The sequence below is a fragment of the Dipodomys merriami genome, unplaced genomic scaffold, assembly GCF_024711535.1.
Source record: "Dipodomys merriami isolate MVZ:Mamm:240054 unplaced genomic scaffold, mDipMer1.0.p SCAF_48, whole genome shotgun sequence".
Taxonomy (NCBI): Eukaryota; Metazoa; Chordata; class Mammalia; order Rodentia; family Heteromyidae; genus Dipodomys; species Dipodomys merriami.
In genome coordinates, this window is record NW_027206046.1 from 672,842 (window position 1) to 697,500 (window position 24,659).

The 24,659-nt window shown below is 41.6% G+C and overlaps 1 protein-coding gene across 13 annotated transcripts in view; it reads right to left on the bottom strand.

Moving 5' to 3' along the window:
* Positions 1–24,659, bottom strand: part of Iqch (IQ motif containing H) — a 239,377-nt gene that overhangs the window by 158,031 nt on the left and 56,687 nt on the right. For 2 of the 13 annotated variants that reach the window (XR_011366631.1, XR_011366632.1), the window contains exon 6: positions 13,705–13,790. The exons of the other annotated variants lie outside the window; for them this stretch is intronic. The gene's annotated coding sequence lies outside the window, so the exon portion shown is untranslated. The remainder of the gene's footprint in view (positions 1–13,704; positions 13,791–24,659) is intronic. 13 annotated transcript variants of the gene reach the window in all.

The window sequence follows — 24,659 nt, forward strand, 5'->3', positions numbered from 1 at the left end:
GTGTGTGGATATCACAATGAAAACCCTTTGTACAATTTATACTAATAAAAAGGAAAAAAACATTTCAGAAGCTTGCAATGAATAAAAATGGGCAAGGCTAGCATTGATGGCTCATAACTGTAATCCTAGCCACTCAGGAGGCTGAGATTTGAGGGTTGTGGTTCAAAGTTTGCTTGGGGAAGAAAGTGTGTAAGACTCGTCTTCAATTAACTACCAAAAAGACAGAAAGTGGAGCTGTGGCTCAAGTGGTAGAACATTAGCCTTGAACAGAAAAGCTAGGGACAACATCCAGGCCCTGAGTTCAAGACCCAGGATTGGTGCGCATGTACCACGTACACACATTCACAGAGGTCCCCTCTGGTCTGACATGTCAAGGTCAATGAGACTAAGGCAAATAAACAAAAGGGAGAGAGACTGACTCCACTTAAAATTGTCAAACACTGGAAAGATGGAACCTAGAGGTTTGGCAGTCTGGGGCACAGACCATAATTTGTCTGGATTTTCAAAAGGCCTTTGGTAAAGAACAGTTGACAATTGGCTCTTGAAAGCTAAAGTAGCAGGATCTGGCACAAAACTGATGGCCAGTGATACAAAGAGGGGAGACAGAAGGCAGGAATGTTTGGATTCAGACGTTAAGTCTTTATATTGCCTGGTGTCTAAACAGATAAAACACCAGACCTAGGTTCTCTGATGATGAGGCAGTGAGGGGTGTGTGTGAAGGCTGGGAGGGAAGGGTCATACAAAATTCAAAGAAGTCCCCCAGTGTCGCTGAATGTGAAACACTCACCCACTCCACTGTCCCTGTTCCACGGTGAGGATAAAAGCCTGGTTGGGAAGGAATGTGAGAACCTTCAACATTTACTGAACACTTGCTATGAACACTAACTTTAATACAATGATCATTAAATTTCATGAGCAATGTGGAAACTCAGGGCGTTGAGTGAGCAGGAGAGGGAGTAATTAACTCTGCCCACTGGTACTACAGGAGGCTTTACTGCAACTCACAGTCCTGACTAGATATTTAGAATCACTCAGGGAGTCTTTTAAAAATACTGCTGCCTGGGCTCCAACCCAGAACAATTAAATAAGAAGAGCTTGGCTGGGGCCTGGGACTCAGTATTTAAAAAACAACCACAAAAAACCAAAAACAAACTACCCAGGTGATTGTGATGTTTGGCCAAGGTTGAGAAGTAATTCAGTAACTGAAAGGGTGCATTGAGTAACACAGGGTGGAGAAAAGGATGTAGTTTTAGGTAGAAAGAATGGTAAGACAGAGCAAACAGCAAACTGATTCATGAAGAGTTCCTCTACAACAAAGGTCTCTGTGTGGATGGACAAGGGTAAATCAGAAGAAGGAGAAAAGAAGAGAGGGAAAGCCAGGCACCGGTGGCTCACACCTGTAATCCTAGCTAGGATCTCGGTTCAAAGCCAGCCCAGGCAAGAAAGTCCGTGAGACTCTTATCTCTAACTAACCACCAGAAAACTGGAAGTGGCACTGTGGTAGAGTGGTAGAGTGCTAGCCTTGAGCTGAAGAGCCGAGGGACAGTGCCCAAGCCCAGAGTTCAAGACCCATAACCAACAGAGAGGGGAGGAGGGAAAGGGGGGAGGAAGGGAGGGGGGACGGGGGGGGGGAGGGGGGAAGGTAGGTTGGGAACAATGCAGCTTTATAAAGTGTTCATTGCTTAAGTTATGCTATACTTCATGTTATGTTTTATGTAAGAACCATGCTTTGTAGTTTGTATAATATATGAAATATACCATACAATAATATAATATGGAAAGGCATCATAGTTATAAAATGAATCATTTAAAATAGAATGACAACCCTTTTTTCTTTTCTATTTCTTTCCTTTTTTCCTTTCCTTTCTTTTCTTTTCTCTTCTCTTTTTATTCTTTCTTTTCTTTTTAAAATCAAGGTCTTGCTATGTAGTCTATCCTGGCCTTGAATTTGAGATGATCTTGTCTTAGCCTTCTAAGTACAGGGATTATAGCTGTGTGCCACCATGCCTGACCTAATGATGTTCTTTGTGTCTGATCTTTCATTACCATTTCCAAAACTATAATTCACAACTTTATTACTAGTTTATCCTAAATGTTCTATAATAGCTTCACATTTTTGAAAATGTAATAAACAGAAAAGGTTAAAGAAAAAAACTGCAATCATCCTATCAACTAAAATTAATCATTGTTAATATCTTGGCATATTTGCTTCTAATGTTTTCAAATAAAAAATTAACTACAAGCTGAACACAGGTGGCTCACACCTGTCATCCTAGCTACCCAGGAGGCTGAGATCTGAGAATTGTGGTTTAAAACCAGCCTGTGCAGGAAAGTCGATGAGAATCTTATCACCAATTAACCAGCAAGAAGCCAGAAGTGGAGCTGTGGCTCAAGTGTTAAGAGCAATAGCTTTGAGCAAGAAAAGCCAAAGGATAGAACCCAAGCCCTGATTCAAGCCCTAGGACCAGCATACATACACATACAAGCCCACTTAACTTTATTTTTTATATAGATTTTATATATTCATTATAAAGACTCCAAGCAGTGCCAAATATCATTAGGTGATCTATCAACCTTGATATCTTTAGTATGACTGATTCACCACTATATAAAACTAGGATTTAAATTACATTATCAGATTTGTCATGAATTTACTAGGAGGAAAAGGGCTGAATTTAAACTCAATAAATTATTAAACCTTAAATAAATATCCCTTTATCACAGGATTCCTCTGAACTTAAAAAGATTTCTTTACAAGGACTGGCAATTTTTTTTCTTAAAGGAATAGAACAGTAGATATATCAGGCACACAAGCTCTATGCAGCTCTCTCATCTTTGCTAGAGATCAACACAGAATAGATAGATATAGATAGATATAAATATAGATAGATCTATATAGATGTCTATATCTATATATCAATCAATATCTATCTATATCTGTGCTCTGTAGTCCAAAATGTCTGTGTCCCCCAAATTCATATGTTGAAACCTATTTACTCTCCAATGGGATAATCACTGGGAGATGATTATGTAGTGAAGGTAGGACCCTCATGAATGGTATTGATGCCAAGCACCAGTGGCTTATGCTTATAATCCTAGCTACTCAGGAAACTGAGATCTAAGGATAGTGGTTTGATGCCAGCCTGGGCAGGAAAGTCCGAGAGCCCCCCCCCAAAAATGGGATTGGTATCTTACACATATGGTCTCTGAGAGTGGCTTTGTCCTTTCCACCATGTGAGGACACAATGAGAAGGTGACCTCTAAGACCCAGAAAGCAGGTTCTCACCAGACACCAAATCTAACAGCCTTGATTCTGGGCTTCCTTGTTACTAGACCCATAAGAAATAAATTTAACTCCTTTGAACAGTTGACAATTTAAACAAAATGAGTATCAGGAAGCTGAAACATGTTTTATCTAAGGCAGATGGAATTTCAGGGGAGAAAGGCGCAGGCAGATGGAGAAAGGAAGGATGGGTGAATGCAGTCATGATCTTCAATGTACACTTGTGAAAATGCAACCAGGTGACTTGAGAGGATGGATGGGTTTGGAAAGATGGCGGCGAACAATGCAAGGGTGACATTGATCAAGATGCATTTTAGTCATAAAGTGATATGAATTGAAATTCACTTGTACAGCTATTTAAAGATAATAAAAAATTAACAAGAAGTCTGTTTATATGAGCCATCCAGTTTATCAAATTTTGTATTAATATACTATGCTCCAGTGAAATTTTACTTACGAAAACAGGTGACTAGTCCTCAGGCAATAGTTTGTGGGCTCTTGTTGTACAGTTAATTTAAAGTAATTATAAAAACTTTTCATTTCTTTAACCAATTGGATTCTTTAGTTGTTTTTTGTTTAGGCTTAGGCTTGAATTGAGGGTCTGGGCACTGTTCTTGAGCTTTTCATCTTAAAGCAAGCTCTACCACTTGAGTTACAGCTCCACTTTAAGCTTTATTTATTTTTTTGGTAGTTAATTGGAGATAAGTCTCCTAGATTTTCTTCCTCAGGCTGGCTTTGAACCACAATCCTCAGATCTCAGCTTCCTGAGTAGCTAGGATTACAGGTGTGAGCCACCATGCCTGGCTAACCATGTGTTTTTATTGTGGAAAGTAAATCCTAGCTTCAAAAGATGAGGACATTCATAGTTTTCTTGCTGCTCCTATCTTTTCTCATTTCCCATTTTGAATTATTATTGTTGCATTGTCAAGCTTTACAATGTTCATATTCTATTTTGACTCTATAATTGCCACAGTGGTTTAGTTCTGCATGTAAATAGGTCCAATGATTGCTAATACTCTTTTTGCCATAGCTTCTCTATTCTGAATGACATGTGTGTGTGTGTGTGTGTGTGTGTGTGTGTGTGTGTGTGTGTGTGTATCTGTATGTGTGTTGGTACTGGGGCTGGTATTCAGGGCTTCTATGCTCTCACCTGGCTTTTTGCTGGTGCTCTACTGCTTGAACCACAGCTTCCCTTCTGGCTTCTTGCTGATTAATTTAAGATAAGAATATCATGTCAGGGTGGGAAGGTGGCTCAGTGGTAGAGTGTTTGCCTTGCATACATGAGGCACTGGATTCAATTTCTCAGCAGCATATAAACAGAAAAAGCCAAGTGACACTGTGGCTCCAGTGGTAGAGTGCTAGCCTTGAGCTGAAGAGCTCAGGAACAGCACCCAGACCCAGAGTTCAAGCCTCATGAAGAAGAAGAAGAGGAGGAGGAGGAGGAGGAGGAGGAGGAGGAGGAGGAGGAGGAGGAGGAGGAGGAGGGAGGAGGAGGAGGAGGGGGAGGAGGAGGAGGAGGGGGGAGGAGGAGGAGGAGGAGGGGGAGGAGGAGGAGGAGGAGGGGGAGGGGGAGGGGGAGGAGGGGGAGGAGGAGGAGGAGGGGGAGGAGGAGGAGGGGGAGGAGGAGGAGGAGGGGGAGGAGGGGGAGGAGGGGGAGGAGGGGGAGGAGGGGGAGGAGGGGGAGGAGGGGGAGGAGGAGGAGGAGGGGGAAGCAGTAGCAGCAGCTCATGAACATTTCTACTGGGGCTAACTTGGAACCAGTTCTCAGATACCAGCCTCCTGTGAAGCTAGACTTACAGGTGTGAGTCACCAGGGTGAAGTTGTGGATGGCTTTGGTTAACAAATAGTTCTTTTCATCAAATGTTCATGAGTATTTGACTGGCATGAACCTTTGTACTCTATACCTGAATTGCATCTAGAGACTTAATTAAGATCTGAATTGTATCTGGAATCATCTCTTCTGTTCTAAAAACACCACCATTGTTTTCTACAGTGAATATTAGGAGACTGGATGCCAAGCCTATTTTTTTTTTAATCAAGGAATACATCTTCTCTTTTCTTTATTGGGTTCTTTGTTTTGGGGGCACTGAATAGCCTTAAATTATTGGCTTCTCTTTGTCTTTCATATTGTGGTACTTAACTATTCATTTTCTAAAGCATGGATTTTTTTTTTCAGTCGGTTGTGGGGATCGAACTCTGGGTCTGGGTGCTGTTCTTGAGCTCTTCAGCTCAAGGCCAGCACTCTACCACTTGAGCCACAGAGCCACTTCTGGTTTTCTGATGGTTAATTGGAGATAAGTGTCTTGTGGACTTTCCTACCCCGGCTGGCTTTGAAGCACAATCCTCAGATTTCAGCCTACTGAGTAGCGAGAATTACAGGCATGAGCCACTGGTGCCCAGCAAGCATGAATCTTTTTAAATAGAACATTCTAGATTACATTTCCCAGCATGTCCCCATGGACCTGTGACCAAATTTAAGCCCACCAGATGTGAGGGCAGCCTTGGGTCATCTCCTTGGAAGGGATGACCCTCTGGACAATCATTTTCCATCCTATGGGCTTCAATGTGTAAAGGAACCAGCTGCCACCATGAGAACGAGAATTTCCTGTAACCACTGACATAAGGAGAGGGTGGAGCCTCCGAACCAAAGGAGCCACATTGCAAGAGGCAGCTTAAAAAATCCCCAACTTATTTCTAAAACATGAAATTTTTTAAATAAATTCTTTATTTGTAGTTACAAAAAAAAAATCCCCAACTTGGTATCTGTGTCCTCTGCTGCAGTCAACTTTGCAATCACCATGAGTTCGAAGAAAGATCAGATTCACAGGTACCAATCTTGCTTCCATGGAAGGCCTAGAACTGTCCCTAAGCTTCTTTTGCTCATGACTAGCACTCTACCACGTGAGCCACAGCATCATTTCCAGCTTTTTCTGTTTCTGTGGTACTGAGAAATCGAACCCAGAGCTTTGTGCATGCTAGACAAGCACTCTACCACTAAGCCAAGTTCCCAGCCTACTTTGTACAGCTTTAATTCTGCATACCTTTCTCACCCCCTGCCTCCAATTCTCCCTGTACAAACTGAAGCCAATGTCTGTACCCCTGAAGATAGCTGATGTTGTACTATAGTGCTTTCTTCCAATGGCTGCCATATAATCAATCTTTCTCTGCCCTTTACCGTGTCTCACTATTTGGCATATGGGGTCAGATATAACTTGGGACTCCTGGTCTTTGGGGTATAAAACCCCCAGTTTCAACATCCTGGATCACACCACCAGATGTGAGCTTCTCAATGGGGGGCTGTTTCGTGAGGAAGATAGAAACTCTCAAGTCATTATACTTGGGGGGCTTTGTTGCAGCAGTATAGTTTGCAAGTGAATCAATATGCAGATCCAATGGCTTCAATTTATTCTCTTGTCCCTTCCCTCTACATTCCCTGTGCTTACAATCTTCTCCACATTGATATCTCAATATTCAGAACAGACAGTGTGCTGCTTCTTCTATTTATAGTTTATTTATTAATTCCATAAAGCACTTTGCTATTCAAATCATTTGTTTTTGGATGTCTGCAGTCTCCCTTTTTATCTCACTCCGCTAGTCCATCATCTTGTATTTGAGCTCTAGTTTCCCTTAATTTATGTCCATATCAAGCTGTGCTATTAAGTGTAAAAATTGTGAAAAAAAATCCTCTGTTCCTTGAGTTATGACTCTTTCAGACTCTGTCTTTTGCAGCCCCTGACTCTCCCTCCCTTCCCTCTCCTCCCTTTGTTTTGTTAGCTATGGAGCCATATGGACACGGAGAAAATATGAGGCTGTAGCCAGTCAGTTACAGTGGCTCATCACTTCAGGTGGCCATGTGCTTTCTTACCTAGCCACATGTGACTATTCATTTTTCCAGGTTTTCTTCATGCCTCTGTTGCCCGAGGGTTTGTCTAGAAAGCTTCCGTTAAATGTTAGGCTCTACCACTCAGGGCTTGGGCACAGCCCCTGAAGTTTTGTACTCAAGGCGAGCACACAGCTCCACTTGTGAATTTTTGCTGGTTAATTGGAGATAAGAGACTGCCTGGGCTGGCTTTGAAGCTCAGCTTTCTGAGTAGCTAGGATTACAGGTATGAGCCATAAATCATATATTTTTATTTACTCACATGGTGCCTCTCTAGGCAACGTCAACATAAATATACCTTAAATGTATTCAGATAGCATCTGCTTTGTTTTAACCTTTATATATAAAGCAATAACTTAGTAATTCACATCATGATAATTTGAGTTTACTAGGCAAGTGTTTGAGCCACATCCCTAGCACTTTGGTTTGCATATTTTTTTTGGGGGGGGGTCCGGTCGTGGGGCCTGAACTCTTGGGCCTGGGCGCTGTCCCTCAGCTCTTTAGCTCAAGGCTAGCACTCTACCACTTGAGCCACAGCGCCACTTCCGGCTTTTTTCTTTTTGCTTATGTGGTGCTGAGGAATGGAACCCAGGGCCTCAGGCATGCAAGGCAAGCGCTCTACCACTGAGCCACCTCCAGCCCCTGCATTTATTTTTTAAATAGGATCATCTGCTAATTTTGCTCAGGTCAGTCTCAAACCACAGTCCTATCTCTACCTCCTGAGTAGTTTGAACCACAGTATCTTGGCTTGTTTTCTGATTGTTTTCTGAGATAAGGTCTCACTAATTTTTGCCTAAGCTGGCCTCACATCGTGATCCTCCTGTATCTTTCTACATGTGGCTGAGATTCTAGTTGTTTCCAACCACTCTTGAACTTAACATAAATGTTTTGTGGAAGTGTAATGTTCCATGTATGTGGAGTGTGTGTGTGTGTGTGTGTGTATTGATACTAGTGTTTGAATTTAGGGGCTAGGTGCCACCATTAACTGTTTCCACCCAAGGTTGGTGATCTACCACTAAGCTACAACACCACTTCCAGCTTTTAGTTGGTTAATTGGACATAAAAGTCTCACAGACTTTCCTACCTAGGGTAGCCTTGAACTTCAGACCTCAGATCTTATCCTCCTGAATAGCCAGGACTACAGATTTGAGACACCAGTGCCCAGCATCATTTCTTTTTTAAGAGGTACAAATTCTAAGGTCACTACTTGATGAATTTTTACCAAGTGAACACTGCAGGTAGCCAGCATGTACCAGAAGAAGTAGAGCATTACAAGCACCCCAGGAGCCCCACTCCCAGCAATCCACAGCCCAAAGGCAGCCACTATTCAGAATTCTCCTGCCTGCCTATGGACTATTTTACACTTCACATGAATGGATTGTGACAGTAGGAATTCTTTTGTACCTGTCTTTTGCCTTCAGACTTCACCACATGGTTGCAGATAACAACAAAAATTCATGTTCACATCATGAACTTTTAACTATTGGTTTTAAGTTTTAAATTATACTTATAGATGTAAACAGTGAGACACACAAGCCTCTCGCCCCCTGCCACTATTTGTAATATTCCTTCCTAGAGTGTTCTGTCTCTCAAATCTCCTATTAACCCCCTCTCACTCTTAAAAAATTAGTTTAAAGGTGGCCTCCTTTAGGAAATCACTTCTGAGCTCATCTTCCTCAGAGTCTCTATAGCTTTTTAAAATAAATTTTACTTGTTACATTTTAACATATCAAGATTTGTATACCATCCCAAAGCCATTACATAATTCAGAGCTCATCTGATTCATCTTCTTATATGACTACAGCAAACAATTTTAAAATAACTAAAGATTTACTGCAAAGAAACAAAGAGCACAGACATATCAATAACAAATACTTTCCTTTTTGATAAAGGTAATACGATAGTAAGATTAAATAATAGCCTTTTGGTAGTGGTAAGGCAATTTATTTCACAAAGATTAACAGTTATAAACTCTGGAAAAATATTTAATAAACCACTATTTGAAGGTACCAAGAGAAGTTGAAAGCAGGCAGATGCTAGAGGACAACTAGTCTCAGAGAAGAAAACTGCAAGGAGTTGAGATTTATGTGTAAAAACAATACAGGTTTGCCAAAAAAAAGAATAAGTGTAAAACCTTCATTACATGCATATATGAAGTTAAAAAGCAGGATTGGGAAAATATACAACAGCTGGGTGTGGATGGTTCATGCCTCTTAATCCTAGCTACTCAGGAGGCTGAGCTCTGAGGATCAAAGTTGGAAGCCAGCCTGGGCAGGAAAGTCCATGAGACTCTTACCTCCAATTACCCACCAAAAAAGCAGGAAGAGGAGCTATGGCTAAAGTAGTAGAGCACTACCCTTGAGCACAAAAGCTTAGAGACAGCACCAGGCTCTGAGTTCAAGTCCAGAACCTGCACACAAAAAGATAAGAAGAGAAGAGAAGAGAAGAGAAGAGAAGAGAAGAGAAGAGAAGAGAAGAGAAGAGAAGAGAAGAGAAGAGAAGAGAAGAGAAGAGAAGAGAAGAGCAGAGAGAGAGAAAAAAAGAGAAAACCATACCACAGAAATGCTCTAGCGGCAGGCTGGGAAGGTGGCTCAGTGGTAGAGCGCTTGCCTTGCATGCATGAGGCCCTGGGTTTGATTCCTCAGCACCACATAAGCAGAAAAAAATAGCCGGAAGTGGCGCTGTGGCTCAAGTGGTAGAGCGCTAGCCTTGAGCTGAATTGCTGAGGGACAGCACCCAGGCCCAGAGTTCAGGCCCACGGACCGAACCACCCCCCCCCAAAAAAAAAGAAATGCTCTAGAGGCCAGGTGCTGGTGGCACAACTGTAATCCTAGCTACTCAGGAGGCTGAGATCTGAAGATCATAGTTCAAAGCCAGACCAGACAGGAAAGTCCATGAGACTCTAATTACAAGTAACCACCAAAAAACCTGGAAGTAGAGCTGTGGTTCAAGTTGTTGAGTGCTAGCCTTGAGCAAAATAGCTCAGGGGCAGCACCTGTGCCCTGAGTTCAAGCCCAGAACCATCCCCATAAAAAGAGAGAGAGAAGAGAGAGAGAGACAGAGACAGAGAGAGATAGAGAGAGTCAGAGACAGAGAGAGACAGACAGAGAGAGATAGAGGGAGAGAAAGATCATTATACAATAGAAATGTGCCAAGTTGTTTAGCTCAGAGAGTCTGGTACTGCAGACAGTGTTTCTGTCAGTGGTGGAGCTCATATACAATGGTAGTCTCCTAAGAGTATAATGAAGTTGAAAATAGTTATATCAGTCAGGATACTGCTAGTCATATAAAAGTAGAGCACATACAATTACATATGGTAAATGACACTTGATAATGAATTATGATGGTTCACTATTACCATACTTTTTGGAGTGTTCTGCTTTTGAAAAAAAAATTAACTTTACTATGAAACAGTATGCTGTGTTACACTGCTAGTTGTCTTACATACCTTGTGCTTATCATGCTCTGGATTGCATACTTTTCCTTTGTAATTGATTTAAGCCCATGCTGTTGTTTTGTTCAGTGTGTGTGTGATAAGTACGTGTTGGTTTGTTCAGTGTGTGTGTGATAAGTATGTGTCATATATGCTAGGCATTTACTAGACTGTAGTATCAAGGCTTATCTCTCTTTTTTTGTCAATATGAGAGTTTGATCTCAGGCTTAGTGCTGACTAGGTAGGTGCTCTACCACTTGAGTCACACCTTCTGCACATCTAGGATTTGATGGGCTCTATTACAAGTACTCAGAAGGAAGCCCATCACTAAGTGGCATGTGCTTGCTGGGTCACTCTGAACTAAATACTCATAGGTATAAGTATGGAAATGGAAGGAGATGAAAAGTTTCTAAGTGTGAGTGAAAACAACTCTGTAAAATGGGAGATTCAGTGACCTGGAGAAAACAGTGTTGCTTTCTAATAATAGTCAAGCCTCACTGTTGCCAAAGACCAGAGGGATGGAAAGGTTTCACTGAAAGGGAGAAAGGAGAAGGGAGGGAAGGCAGCGGGGGAAAGAGAGGGGTGGGGAGGGAAGAGAAAAAGAGAAGACATATATGAGGTCACAGCTTTCAGATTTGGAAGAGGTATTGGGATGGTAAAGGGGTAGGTAGCAGCAGAAGTGACAACATGACTGTAAACAGAGACTCCAAGAGTGTGCTGAACAGAGGTGAGCATGAAGAAGATTCCAGAAGAATTGTGATTTTGAACTCACTGCAGTCTGGGCATGAGCATCTGCATGCAGGCCCTGTGTAGCACATCTCATAAAAAATTACAGTTTATTATGATATCCCCAATCTCTCAAAAAAAGAAAAAAGAAAACCAGGAATTTCCAGTAAAAATGTGACTATGACAGGAAATTATGTCATAAAGTCTAGAAAATTTTCCATTAGACTAGCTGCAATAAATCTAGCACTTCAGCAAATTTTATCAAAATGTGCTTGTTTCTCTGGCTGGCTTTGAACCATGATCCTCAGATCTCAACCTTCCTGAGTAGCTAGGATTACAAGCCTGAGCCACTGGCGCCTGGTTTTGCTGTACCTTTGTAAAGAGCCATAATTCACAGCTGTTTTGTGACTCCCGGCAGCCTAGAGGTAAAATACCAGTCTAACTCTTTAACCTTGGGTTTTATGGACCTAGGAAACAATCTTTTCATGGACTATATATCCCATGGAACATTGACATTCCAAGGAACCAGCATTCACTGGAATGCAATTTATAAAATATAAACTCAAGGGTTTTTTTTCCAGGGAACTAATGCATAAGTAAAAGTATACTGCTACAGTTTGCTAATATTAGACTATTCTGTAATTATGTGATAATTTGATTTTACATAAAACTTTAAAGAAACTTTATACACACTGATGGAGCTAGAAGTGGGGGCTCACACCTGTAATCCTAGATACTCAGGAGGTTGGGATCTTAGGATTGTAGTTCGGAGCCAGCCCAGGCAGATGAATCTGAGAGATTCTTACCTCTGATTAATCAGCAAAAAGCTGGAAATGGAGGTGTGGTTCGAAGAGTAGAGTACCAGCTTTGAGTGAAAAAGCCAAGCAAGACATAAATTCTTGAGTTCAAGCCCTAGTACACACACACACACACACACACACACACACACACACACACACACACACACACACACACACACACAAACACACATGCACGCACACACACAAATTTTCTGATGGATTCAGACTAACAAAAACCTACATTTTTTTTGGTTCTATTTTTTTTCTTGCTATGTTTCTGGTATTTATTTATTTATTTGTGGCATTGCAACAGAAATCTTTTTTTTTTCTTTTTTTCTTTTTTTTCCCAGTCCTAGGACTTGAACTCTGGCCCTGGGCACTGTCCCTGACCTTTATTGCTCAAGGCTAGCCACAGCATCACTTCCAGCTTTTTCTGTGTATGTAGTACTGAGGAATCAAACCCAGGGCTTTATGCATGCAAAGCAAGCACTCTACCGCTAAGCCACATTCCCAGCCCAACAGAAATCTTAATCTAGCAAAGTTAATCACTTGACAAGGAGAAGGCCTGGCTTACATCTCCATCTGTCACATACAGAAGAAAATGTGTACAGTTGAGCCAACACTAGGAAGTGACTTTAAATGGTAGACATGACACTTAAGATCAAAGAAAGATCTTATGACTGACTCATCATTTGTTATTATGATTGTATTTGTTCTCTTGCTGTAGACACTATGCCAGGCTTCTAGGTATTATTGTTTAAATACTGGCTGGGGTCTTAAGTGAATGAAGTTTAGTCCTAGTTTACCTCACACCAGCAGAGTGGAGTTAGCACACAGCTGCCGACCTGCTGGGTTCTTGTTATTTAATTTGGCAGCCCTTCCTGAGCAGTATGGAGACTCTGACTTCAATGACTCCACTGGGCTCTGCCATAATTCCTATACTGTATCAGTAAAGGCTATGGAGGAGACGCCTAAGCGAATCTGCCAGGGGGCTGGCTGTGCTTACAGACCAGGTATGTTTTGCTGAAGTCAACAAATGAATTAACCTCAAATACAAATTAGGTCTGTTAAAAAACAAACAAACATTAATTCACTTCACAGTGAGATAGACTTTTAAGAAATACATTTCAACCATCTCAATATCTTGTGTAAGTATGGATAAGTTTTTCCATTTTGCACTATATTCTGAATCTGATTGTCAATAAAAAAAAAAAATATATATCTCAGCTAAGTGTCAGTGGCTAATGCCTGTAATCCTACTTACTCAGGAGGCTGAGATCTAAGAATTGAAGTTCAAAGCCAGCAAGGACAGGAAAGTCCAAGGGATTCTTAGCTCCAATTTATCACCCAAAAAGCTGGAAATAGAGCTTGATTCAAGGAGTAGAGTGCCAGCCTTGAGCAAAAAAGCTGAGACAATACGAGGCTCTGAGTTCAAGCCCCAGTACTGTCACATAAATAAATATTAAAATTTTTTAAAATAAAATAAAATTGATTTAAAAAATGAATAGGACAAGACTTATACAGCAGATATGCACCAAGTACTCAGTTGAAATAACAAGTACAAAATAAAAAACACTAATACCTTCTGGGCACTTTACCACTGCAATGAGAAGAACAGGCAGTTTCTCTTGGCTGACTTTACTGCTTTACAGGTTGAATGGTGGTGTCCTACATAGGGAAGGAAGGATACGAAAAAAAGTACAATGACCAGAGACAGAACTAAGGACGTAAGAACTGTAAGAGGTCTTTGAAGTAATTCGATTCCATGCCATAAAGTTACAAAGAAGTAAACAAAGCCTCAAGAAATTTCACTAAGTTGTCCAAAATCACATAGAAATCAGTGATAGATCTAGGCTTGAAGCTCAACATAAACACTGACTTTTCTTAACCACATGCACATGAGGATTGTTAATATTGTGTGAGGTTATGGTGTTTGTTTTTTTTTAATCTTCTGGGTGGGAATATGGCTTAGTGGTAGAGTGCCTGCCCAGTGTGCATGAAGCCCTGGGTTCAATTCCTCAGTACCATATAAATAGAAAAAGCTGGAAGTGGCGCTGTGGCTCAAGTGGTAGAGTGGTAGCTCTAAGCACAGAGTATCTCAGGGACAGAGCTCAGGCCCTGAGTTCAAACCTCAGGACTAACACCTCCTTCAAAAAAATAAAATCTTCCCCTATGGTTTCCCAAGTTTTTCTCTCCTTTTACTTTAATTCATCTGGGATTTTTTTATGGTATAGAATGCAATGTTGGGGTTTAACTTAGTGCGTTTTTCCCCAAATAATTTACCAAGTGACTTAGCACCATTCATCCTTTTCCCATTGACTTGTAGTGTCATCTTTATTGCACTCAAATTGTTTTTTACACAAAGGTCAATATCTAGGTTCACTTTTCTATTCCATTGATCTGCCTGTGAATTTTTTATATCTGTAGAGGGCTATTATAATTACTGTAATCCTCTCATATGCTTTAGTGAGTGGTAGGGAAAGTTCACGTTCATTCATCTTCCTTAGGGAAAAAAATGAGGTCTTTTACACATTTATTCTTCTAGATGATAAACAGTGGCAGGTTGAAAAGGATTAATATTCCACTCAAACCAAATAACACCCATAAGAATTTCCACTGGAATTACATTAGATACAAAGGTTAACATGGAGGGAACTGATACCTTGATTATAAGCATCTTTTTCTGTTTCAGGAACAGGATATAACTTAACATTTATTTAAATGTTCATAGATGTCACTTATTAAAGTTTTGGAGTTTTGTTCATGCAGATCCTGTACATTACATGTGATGATTTGAGAGGAAGAAGGAGGAAGAGGAGAGAGAAGGAGAAAGGAAGGGAAGGGAAAGGGCAAAGGAAGGAAAAGGGAGGAGAGAAGGAAGGGGAAGGGAAGGGAATGGAAGAGAGAGGAAGAAAAATGAGGAAGGGAGAGAGAGAGAAAGAGAGGGAAGGGGGAAAAAGGGAGGAAGGAAGAGAGGAAGGAAGGAAGGAAGGAAGGAAGGAAGGAAGGAAGGAAGGAAGGAAGGAAGGAAGGAAGGAAGGAAAGGAGGGAGGGAGGGAGGGAGGGAGAGAGGGAGGGAGGGAGGGAGGAATATACACATTGGAAACTAATCTACTTAAATGTTTATAATTATTTCAAGCTAAAGAGATCAAAGTCATATATATTTTAATCTGTTCACCTCATATTTGTCTAATTCTCTTCATTGAGAATGTGAAAGGATATCATAATCAGAAAACAGAGGGTAGGGTGGACAAAGACTCATACTTCTATGGTGACTGCCTGGACTCTGTGCTCACTCCCAAAAAATGAGTTCTAGGATTAATGCTAAGGGAAGTTGAATTTAGGGCTGGAAGTTGGGGCTGGAGATGGAGAGATGGGAGAAATATTACCCAAAACCATGCCCAATGAGACTAGACCCTCCCTAACCCTCGATTCTCTATATAAAGCTTCCTCTTCAAACATTTAGTTTGATTACATTCAATTAAGTCAACCATTTATTAAGAACCTCCTATGCACAAACATTTTACAAAGCTCTATAGGGAATATGAACATGAGAAGAGATCGCTCAGAGGTCTAGCAAGGGAAAAAGATATAAAATTCCCATTCTAGTCAAGGTATTACTGCAAATGTAGTAAAGCATACTATGATGATCTAGGCAAGGGAAAATTAAATCTACCTGAAGAGATCTGAGAAGACTTTTTTTCCCAGTTGTGGGGCTTGAACTCTGGGCCTGGGCACTGTCCTTCAGCTCTTCAGCACAAGGCTGGTGCTCTACTACTTGAGCTACAGTGCCAGTTTTCTGGTGGTTTATTGGAGACAAGAGTCTCACAGACTTTCCTGCCTGGGCTGGCTTTGAACTGCAATCCTCAGATCTCCGCTTCCTGAGTAGCTAGGATTACAGGTTTTACTTTTCTGTTTTATGGTTCAACAGAGGAGTACTCAAATGAAGTCCATGGTATTTTATTACTTAAATTAACCCAACAGCTTAACTCAATTATATGGATCTTGAACAAGTTGTTATTCAAAGTCATTATTCAAAGTTATTAATCAATGCACCCAAACCAATAGCAAATTTCTATTGATCCTGTCCATGCTGGGCATTATGCTTGAAAGTAGATATGGTCCTTTCTCCTCAAAGAGGCTTACAATCTAGGTAGAAAAGTTTCCAGCTTAAAAGAACTAGCTCCTTGTATTCTAGACCTTGGTGACTGCAGCTCTTTTATGTCTATCCTAGACCAGAGCAGAGAAATCTCTGCATCTAATTTCTCTGCCACTTAAAGAAGAAATTCTAGACTCAATACCTGATCTATCCCTCCAATTTAAGTCAAAATCACCATACTCTGCCAAGCACTTGTGACTCCCTCTTGTAATCTTGGCTATTTGGGAGTCTGAAACAAAAGGATAATGGTTGAGGCAGAGGCCAGCACAGATGAAACAGTTCATAAGATCCCTCCTCCACACATAGTTGGCAAGGTGGTATGCACCTGTCATTCTAACCTATGTGAGAAGCTGAGATTAGGAGGCCCACAGTTCCCACACAGAAAAGTCCATAAGACAAAGGAAAAAGAGTTGGGTATGAGATATGACCCATAAGCCTAGAATAGACAAATTGTCCTGGGTGCTGGTGGCTCACACCTATAATCCTAGCTACTCAGGAGGCTGAGATCTGAAGATCACAGTTCATGGGCAGGAAAAGTCTGTGAGACTCTTATCTCCAATTAACTACCAGAAAACCTGTAGTGGTGCTGTGGCTCAAAGTGATAGAGCACTAGCCTTGAGCAAAAGAGCTCAGGAACAGTGCCCAGGCCCTGAATTCAAGCCCCCCTACTGACCAAAAACAAATAAATAAAAGGAAGATCATGGCCCAGGAGTGTACCTGGAGTAAGAAGTGAGACTCTGTCTCAAAATAAACAACCAATATGAAAAAGGACTGGAGGTAGAGGGCTTATCAGTAGAGCCCCTGCTTAGCCAGGGCAAGACCCTGAGGTTCAAACACCTGTACACCACAAAACAGCAACAAAACCTAATTAAATAAATAAAACAAACAAATAAATCACCAGCCTCAAAGCTACTTGGGAAGCAATATGGAGTAAATGAGAAGGTCACTTTGGAATCAGGCTGTTGAGTTTGAACAATATGATCCATCTGTGTGACTTTGGGCAAGTTTCATTTAACCACTTTTGCCTCAGTTTCCCCAAATATGAAATGAAAGTAGTAGAGGTACTTAACTCAAGAGATCACCCCTGTATAAAGGGCACTTAAACCCCATGCCCAACCCAGAAGAAGCCTTTAGGATTGCTGGCTATTGCTTAACACTTAAGACAGTGCTCCCTGAGCTTCGGTTTACAACACAGCCTGGAGCAAAAGCACAGCCAGGTGTCTTGGTATTTAAGTTTAGAAAGTAGAGGATGTTGAAGGAATTACCTTCTGTCCTATTAAAGTCTAGGTTTTACACTTGAAAGGCAGGTGAACAGAATAATAAACTCAAAGCAGTAGAAAGAAATAGGTGTAAAGCTTCAATTTCACAAGCAAGAGAGTTATATAGTTTTGAAAATCACTTACTGAGAAAGCTCTCCCCCAAAGTAGGGCTATCTTTAAGTACACCAGCATTAGTTATGCAGGGAGAGGTGGAAGCTAGAAGGTTTCTTGCAGTCTCCCAGGACACTGTTTTTATTTTACAGCTTCTCTTAGGAGCCTTCTATAAGGATTGGCCTTACCTTAGGAATGGAATAGAGCATTTGGAGCTCAAAAAAAGCATTTTCTTAAGAACAGTCTTAAAGTGGTCAGTTCCCAGATGAGCTTGTGGGAGATGGAAGTACATTTAAATCTGACCACTACGCACATAGGGCCCTCTCTCTCTCTCTCTCTCTCTCTCCCTCCCTCCCTCCCTCCCTCCCTCCCTCTCTCTCTCTCTCTCTCTCTCTCTCTCTCTCTCTCTCTCTCTCTCTCTCTCTCTCTCTCTCTCTCTTCCTCTCTCCCTTTCTCTCTCTTCCTCTCTCCCTTTCTCTCTTTATCCCTTCCTCTCTCTCTCTCTCTCTCTCTCCCTTTCCTCCCTTTTCTCCCCCTCCCTCCCCAACCCTCTCTCTGTGCTGGTACTAAGGCTTGAACTCAGGGCCTCATCATCTCCTTTGGGTTTTTCACTTAAGGCAGGTGCTCTACCACTTGAGCCACACCTCCCTGTCAAGCTTTGTGCTGGTTAATTGTAGATAACAATTCAACTTTCCTGCCCAGGATGGCTCCAAACTGTGAGCCTCAGATCCCAGTCTCCTGAGTAGCTAGCATTACAGGTGTGAGCCACTGGTACCTGACTTCGTGCCTCTTTTCTTGCCTTTCTCTTTCTCTTTGCTTCTCTCCTCTTCTATCGTTATGGTTTTTCTCACCCTCTCAATAGTACAATATTTAAGTAGGAAATACAAACTTGTTACTAGATGTGTCCCTCATTCCCACCTTGAGTGGTCAGCTCTGTGTAGAAGCTGATTTAAATGACAGTTCAACTAGGAGTCTTTTAGAGTAGGAAATCAATCAACAGGAAGGCAATGGTCAAGAGCACCAGGTGCCAGTTGTGCTCTGGAATCAGACAGGATTCAACTCTTCTAATAATTGTATTACTGGAGCAAATCTCTACACTGAAGTTTCTTTATCAGTATCATGAGGATTAAGGAGCTCAGCACAATTCAATGTAATTCACATGATCAACCCAAGCAGCCAGTAGCTATTTGTTTAAAAGGTTTAAAAGGGCATTGGTGGCTCATGCCTGTTACCTTAGCTACTCAGGAGGCTGAGATCTGACAGTCAAGGTTTGAAGCCATCCCAGGCAGTAAAGTCCCTGAAACTCTTAACGTTAATTCACCACCACAAAGTTAGAAGTGCAGGTGTGGCTCAAGTGGGAGAGCACCAGTCTTGAACTAAAAGGTCAAGTGAGAGTGCAGAGCTCTTGGTTTAAGACCAGTACCAGCACAAAATGAAATCAATCAACTTATAAAAGGTTGAATGAGAGTCAGGATTTCCAGTGTTCACACAGCACTCACCTTGCAGGGACCTAGTCCTGTCCTGTGACAGGTGTAGCTTCACAGATGGATACATCAGAATATCAATGTGTGATGTTGCTTGCTGCAAAAATCATCCAACTCGTTATCCTTAGTCAATTTCCCTGTTCACAAGGCTGCCTTCTGATGGGGCTTTTGGCCATTACAACCCTCCTTAGAATACATGCAGCCACATTCCAGCTTACCCATCAGTCACTTCAGAATTCATTTAGACACATAGGGCAAAATCAAACCCTCATCTTGTAAAGTTGAAGGTTTATACCTTGGGCTGTCCTAAAGTCGAAGCACTGTAGAGGGCTTGAAGCTACCAGCTAGCTTCTTACATTCAAAGCCATTCTAGCCATGGGCCAGTTGTTCACACCTGTGATCTTAGCTACTCAGGAGACTGAGATCTGAGGATCGCAGTTTGAAGCAGTGAAGTCCATGAGATTCTTATTTCCAATTAACCAGCAAAAAGCTGGAAGCAGAGATATAGTTCAAGTGGTAAAGTGCCAGCCTAGAGTAAAAAAACTAAGCAACAGTGCCCAGACCCTGAGTTCAGGCCCCAGTACTGGCACCAAAACAAAACAAAACAAAAAAACAACCCACACAATATTGCCTCCTCTCTCCAAAGCACTGGGTATAAATCATTGGCCTAACAGATATGGATAACTTGAAGTTCTCTTTCTTGGAACCACACAAGTTTTCTAAAATTATCTCAGCTAATATTTAAAAGTCAAGAGATTTTCAGAAAGAGAAAAGAAAAAGAAAGCAAACCTGATCTTGTAGTTGCAAAGGGCTCTAGATCTAGCTGAGGTAAGCTGCCGCCTGTAGGAACTCCACAGTTCAACACCTCAGCCACTGGATCCAGCCTTTATACCCAGTCAGGTCTGGCCCGGTGTACTCAGTTGTGACAGGAATCTCACTGGGCACTAGTGGCTCATACCTAAAGTCCTAGCTAGTCAGGAGTCTGAAATCTGAAAATCCTGGTTCAAAAGACAGCGCTGGGCAGTCAAATCCAAGAGACTCTTATTTCCAGTTAGCCAGCAAAAAGCCAGAAATAGAAGTGTGGCTCAAGTGGTAGAGTGCCAGTCTTGAGCAAATATCTAAGCAAAAGGCTCCGTTCAAGGCTCAGTACTGGCACACACACACACACACACAGAGAGAGAGAGAGAGAGAGAGAGAGAGAGAGAGAGAGAGAGAGAGAGAGAGAGAGAGAGAGAGAGAGAATGAAAGGGGGAGGAATGGAGGGAGGGAGAAAGAGAAGAAAAGAAGGAAGGAAGGAAGGGAAGGAGGGAGGGATGGAGGAAAGAAGGAGAAAACTCTAGACATTTTCTAAACGTTTTTATACCTTGCAAGCAGGAAAAAGTCAGAAAATAAAAAGCCATCAGGGTTGGGAATGTAGTTTAGTGGTAGAGTACTTGCCTAGTATGTATAAAGCCCTGGGTTCAATTCCTTAGTACCACATAAACAGAAAAAGCCCAAAGTGGCACTGTAGCTCAAGTGGTAGAGTGCTAGCCTTGAGCAAAAGTAGCTCAGGGACAGTGCCCAGGTCCAGAGTTCAAGCCCCAGGACAGGCAAAAAAAATTCACATGAACACCACTTTTCCTTCCCACTGAGCATAAGAGGTAACAATTTGAAAGACATATGTGGCAGAAACACTAGTCTCCTGGATATTGGAGAGTATAGGTGACTGAGACTAAAAGTGCGTTGGTGAGAGGTGAGACAGGGAGAGTCAGGCTGACCAGTGCTTGAGGTCAGAACTTAGTGCTAGGGGAGAGAGCAAGGAGGACAGAATTTGGTTGTCAGTGAACCACCTCTAGTCTCTATCCAGCTTTCTAGTCACCACTAGTTCTACCCTAACAAGTCCTGCTTTGGTTGATGTTAAAGAATGAAGTGAAATGTGGGGGTTGTGGGCGCATGCAGTATTAGGGCAGAAAGTAGGAAGGAAATCCAAACCATTGAGCTAGATTGGATGTGTGTAGGAAAGAGACAGAGCTGTATGGAAATGGTCAGGGAGAGGCACTGCCTGAAGAACTCTAATTAGGCAGTTTCGTGCACATCTAGCAAGTTCTGGAGATAATTGTGGTTCATGAAAGTACTATTGCTTTATAGCCAAAGGGAGAGGAAATAAAGTATAATAATCAATGAGGATATCAAAGGATGGAGAATTGTTTGGGAGAATTCTAAAGATGCCCTTCAGTTAGAGCAGCCAGAGCAGTGATCTAATTTCATAGATCTGCCTGAAGCCTTTCCTTTTATGATCCAGACTGTGATCACACAATTAGATTTCAGTGGCTCATTCAAAGCCATCCATCAATTAGCCCAAATCCATCTTTTGATTCTTCCAAAAATGATTAGGTAAAGGTCTGAGCCACCTTCCTTGATTCTATACCTTGGTTGCATAGTTCCTCAGGTCACACCCATCAGTCCCCCTAAACCCTATTTTTGGGAGGCTAATACTCATCAGCCTCTTCAAGACATAGACACATCTGCAAAGCACCAAACAAACACTGAGCTGAAAGTCACATACAACCAGGGCTGCGCCCCAGAAGATGACATTCAATGAGCCAATTTTCCTTCTCAGAATGGAGACGAGGAATCTTTAAGTGCCATACTTTGGCTAACTTGGTTTAGCAGTGGCAGAGAACAAGACAAACTCAGGTCCTTGAACTCTCGGTCTTTGGCTGTTCTCTATTAAAGTATTCACAGCTTCTTAGTTGCTGGTGGCTCATGTCTGTATTCCTACCTACACAGAAGGCTGAGATATGAAGATAGCAGTTCGAAGCCAGCCTGGGCAGGAAAGCTTATAAGATTCTTATCTGCAATTAACCACTAAAAAAAGCCAGAAGTGGAGCTGTGGCACAAGTGGCCATATGCCAACCTTCTTGAGCAAAAAAGCTGAGAGACAGAGCTCTGGTTCTGAGTTCAAGCCTCAGTACCAGCACAAGAGAGAGACAGAGACAGAGACAGAGAGAGAGACAGACAGAGAGAGACAGAGAGACAGAGAAACATTATATAAGGCAGTATTTGAGAGTCACATTGCTTCAAGTTGACAGCCTGAGGAACCACCTCTAAATAAATATCTTCTGGGTTTACATTACACATTTGGTTCAGAGGCTATGTTTTCAAGAAAGTATATGGTGACTCACTCTAATATGTGGTACTTACTTCTATTCTGCTAAAGAGGTGTTTTTTTAAAGATTAGAAATGTACACTTGAACTCAAGTACAGTTTAAGGAACAATAGGCTAGCAAACTGGAGAACAGCCATTGTATTTACTCATCTCAAGTACCTCTTAGTAGGTAATTAACCTGGGCCATGATAGAAACAATTCTATTAGGCCCATTTCTCTTGTGGATAATGATATTGTGCAACCTGCCATAGTGTTTTGCTTGCTTCATTTTAAATGGAAGACTTACTATAATATTGCAAGTACTATTGCTTTTGTGGCTGTTCACGTTTCCTCCTTGTGAAAACAGTAAATAGTTAAAAGCATGAACTCTATTTTTTTCCATAAAAGAACAATTCTTATGAAAATCTAGGATTAGCAGTCTACATATACCAACTTTTTGGGAAGTTTTCTGTGCCATCAACTAGGAAAAGTTAATGTTTTTTACATGCAAAATACAGCAATTTTTAGGGGTTTTGCTCTGATGTATTCTTTGTATACTGTGTGAAATAGTCTATCACAGAGAGTTCTAATTTGATGCTATATTTTATTTCTGTTTCTTCCTTCAATTTTCTTTTCTTTTCTTTTTGTTGTTGTTGCCTGGGGTTTGAACTCTGAGCTTGGGAGCTGTACCTGAGCTTCTTTTACTCAAGGTGAGCGCTCCACCACTTGAGCCACAGCACCACTTCTGGCTTTTTAAAATAGTTTGTAGGAGATAAGGGTCTCACAGAGTTTTCTGTGTGGGCTGGCTTCAAACCATGATCCTCAGATCTCAGCCTCCTAAGTAGCTAGGATTACAGGTATGAGCCACCAGTGCGTGGCTGCTTCTATTTTTATATATAAAATTGACAGAAAATGATTATAAATTCCAGTCAGGCACCAGTGGCTGATGCTTGTAATTCTAGCTATTCAGGAGGCTGAGATATGAATCATGGTTCCAAGTCAGCCCAGGCAGGAAAGTCTGTAAATCTCTTATCTCTGATTAATCAGCAAAATTCAGAAGTGTGGCTTGGGTGGTTGAGTGGAAAAAGTTAAGAGACTAGCACTCTGGTCCTGAGAAAAACACAAACACAAGAATAGCGAAACAACAGTACAATACATGATGATTGCTAATAGAAACATTTTCAGAGCACTTCTTGGCCCCCAAATCTCTGCTATATGCTTTGAATCAGCTCATGTAAGTCTCTATACCATCCCATGAGACACTCTTCCTAAGGATATTTTACTTATGAGGAGATGGAAGCTGATGCTAAGATAGGTGCTTGTCTAGTCAGGGTTCTAACCAGGCAAAGTGATGCAACATCACCATACCGAGTGCAGAAAAGTGCTTCAAATTCAGCAGAGGGTTGCTTTAGGAATGTACGTGGGATTTTAGCACAAAAGCTCAAGAGCCATAATGTTTGAGAGAAGTGAACGAACACATTGCAGCTAGATTGAGATGGGGGCAGGGGTAGAGGAGGGCACAGGTCATTGCTGGGGCTTGAACTCAGGACCAGCTTTTTTCCTCAAGACCGGCATTCTATCACTTATACCATAGCCCCATTCTGGCTTTTTACTGGCTAAATGGAGATCAGAGTCTCATGAGCTTTTCTGGCTTTGAACCATGACCCTCAGAGCTCAGCCTCCTGAGTAGCAAGGATTACAAGTGTGAGCCACTGGTGCCTGGTGACAAGTACATGATGAATATTACTTAATGAAAAGATGCTTTCAATTTCTTCTCAATCTCAGAGCAGGGGGTTTTGGTGAGAGAGCCATACATTGGCCGATGTCAAGTCCCTTTCTTTGGCCACAACATACAAGGGCAATACACCACGCTACCATCACCACCCAGCTACCATGTTGAAAAACATTTTAGAGGCCATGAATCTGGAAAGTTCTGAAGAGCCATTGTGCTTTCAAAAACTCCCTGGCTGGCTAGGATGGATAGATGAAAGGATGCCATCTCAGACCTTGGGTAATGACTGTGTGTCATAAATAGGATGTGGCATTTCAGAATGTCTTTAAAGCTATTTCCTTTTGTTCAACTAATTTAATTTACCAAATGCTCCTGGGGAAAGGGGGAGGGAATCAAGATGCTGACTCCACATTTCCTGAAAGAAAAAAAAAATCAACATTTTCTTTGGAAACAGCTCTCAAGGAAATTACATCTGATCGTTGTCTGCTGCCTCCCTCCAACTCTACCTCTGTCAAAATCCTGCCCTGGCAGGTGTGGGAAAGAATAGACACAGAACTTGGGTGAATACCCACATCTGTTTTTGGAAAAAGGGAACAGAAGCAGCACAGAAGGAAGTAACAGAGATAATTGCTGGCTTGAACTACCATACATTTTACTTGTGGGCA